The sequence below is a fragment of the Triticum dicoccoides genome, chromosome 2B (assembly GCF_002162155.2).
Source record: "Triticum dicoccoides isolate Atlit2015 ecotype Zavitan chromosome 2B, WEW_v2.0, whole genome shotgun sequence".
NCBI lineage: Eukaryota > Viridiplantae > Streptophyta > Magnoliopsida > Poales > Poaceae > Triticum > Triticum dicoccoides.
In genome coordinates, this window is record NC_041383.1 from 513597091 (window position 1) to 513599848 (window position 2758).

Sequence of the window (2758 nt, forward strand, 5' to 3'; positions counted from 1 at the left end):
AAGGGCTAGGTGAGGCAAATGGTAAAACCAAGGTTGGGCTTTGCTGGAGGAGTTTTATTCAAAGTGAACTATTAAGGGGGTCCCATAAATCACCCAACCGCGTAAGGAACGCAAAAATCCGGGAACATAACACCGGTATGACGGAAACTAGGGCGGCAAGAGTGGAACAAAACACCAGACATAAGGCCGAGTCTTCCACCCTTTACCAAGTATATAGATGCATTAATTAAATAAGAGATATTGTGATATCCCAACATAATCATGTCCACCAAGGATCAATCTTCAACTTCACCTGCAACTAACAATGCTATAAGAGGGGCTGAGCAAAGTGGTAACATAGCCAAGCAACGGTTTGCTAGGAAGGGTGAAAAAGGTTAGAGGCTGACATGGCAATTTGGGAGGCTTGATAAACAGGTGATAGGTGGCGCAGCATAGTGATAGAACGAAGCAACTAGCATAGAAATGATAGTAGTGAGATCCAAGGTAGCAGTCATCTTTCCTGAAATCCCGCTAGGAAGAAGAACAAGTCCATGAAGAAGATGAAGCCACGAAGACAAACCAAGCATAGACGAACGAATCCTCACGATCGCAACGAAACAGGAACTATCGAGAAGAAGCACACAACATAGTAAACACACCACACATGAGCAAGGCATGATGCTCAACCAAGTATGATGCAAGTCTACATGAAGCTACTCATGGCAAGAGATGATGCAAACAAGAGCTACACATCAAGGCAAGTTTAAAAGAGGCCGGAAACAACATATAACAAATCCGGTAAGTCCTCATATGCAAATTTCGAAATTGGTCCAGATCTGAATAAAACTTATGTTCAAGTTGTTAAACAGCCATTTAAGATGCACAAAGATGATCTACACGAAATTCTAGTCAAGTTACATATAAAGTTCATTTAGTTCGGAGCTACGGCTTAGAAGATATGAGCAAAACAAGTTAAACATGGCATTGATGCAAAATGCATTCAAACATCAAGAAAACACACCAAAACAAGGATTCAACATGATAATATGAAACTACATGCAAAGTCAAGGAAGTTTCATGTAGAGCACACTCAAAACGGAGCAACGGTGCAACACATACACTCCAAATAAGATATAATAACAATCTGTCCAAAACAGCAACTAGGCATCTAGCAAGCATCAAAACAATATGCTACAACACCTCCACATGAAGACAAAAGGCATGAACATGATGTACAAATGAATCTTAATAAAACATGAACACTGAGCTATCTCCAGAAATCACTAAAACATGCTCAAAAAGACATGGCAAGATTGCAAGTAATAACAGTTTACAGGCTTAGTAGAAATAACATCAGGTTGCAATGTTTAGAGCTATCAAACTACATGATACAGGAACTTATCATGGCAAAAAAGGCATTGCATGCTAATACTGAAGACAAAGAACAAATCTCCCTTATTGAACTAATTCCAAAGATCAACACAAAAGATGGTAGGAGCCATGCAAACATGGCAAATGATATGACAGATTCTAACATGGCAGGAACAACAATAAGTAGGCATGTTGGTGAGCTTGTAAGACTCACCACAGAGCAATACATGGCATGACAAGGTAACCAACAGTAAGAAGACATGTTTGTGAAGCTAAGCATGGCAAGAGAAAGTTCATAGGGTGCATGGATCACTAGCAAAACTCATGGAAAAAGTGAACTTAATGTTAACAGGCTGACAACAACATTATTTAGGAACTTTGGAGCATGATAACAACAAGATAAGGCAAACTATAAATGCAACCAGGGACATGGATGGATATATCATGACATGTATAACAAAACATCCTTAGTGAACATCTCCAGATTATGCATAGAATGACTTGTAGCGGCAGGTTTACATAGCATCACAAAATAACATATTCAGCCTAGCAAAACAGTAACAACAAGTACCCTACTTAACAAGCTTGATGCACTCACTACAAGACTCACAAAAATACATGGATTGCACCTCTATAAATATGGCATGATGTAGCTCAAAACTCATGTAGACATCAAGCTCATAGGATGCACACATCAAATGCAACAAAAATGACAAATCATCAAGTTATGACAGTTTCAGCAGATTAACATCATATAGCACTCTTGCAACAATGATTCAGGCATCCAGATGAACTCAAACAAGCATGATACAATGTAATTAAGTGTAGATCATCTCACAATGAACATTTTGACATATTACACGCACAAAACGGAGCAGTATGCAACAAGTTATGGCATGTCAAAATATGCACCATAATTTAGGAAAACAGGGACTTGGACGAAAATATACCCTCCGAGAAACTGGACGGGGTCGACCCGGGACGGCGGGAGAGGCGTGTTTGGTTCAGTGAACGGGTGGATCTCGTCCACCCGCGGCGGATCTGGCCGGACTGGACTCCGGCGAGCGGCGGGGCGGCTCCGGCAAGCTCCGGGCGGCGCGGATCCGGAAGCCGGCGATGCGGGCGCGACGTCCCCGGTGAGGAGGAGGCCGGCCGCAGCAGGGGAGGTCGGGCCGAGGCCCGGCGGAGGCGGAGAGGCGACGGGATGCAGCGCTCCAATGACGGCACGGCTCCGGCGAACTCCGAGTGACGGCGGGGTTGGCGCAGGCACGGGTCGGGGGCGCGAAGGGGACGACGCGGTCGTCGACGGAGGTCGGGGCGGGGCTGAGCTCCAGTGAGGGAGGCGGCGGCGGAGGGCGCGGCTCATGCCGGCGGGGCATATCACCGGCGGTGGGTGGCGGGAGGCGCA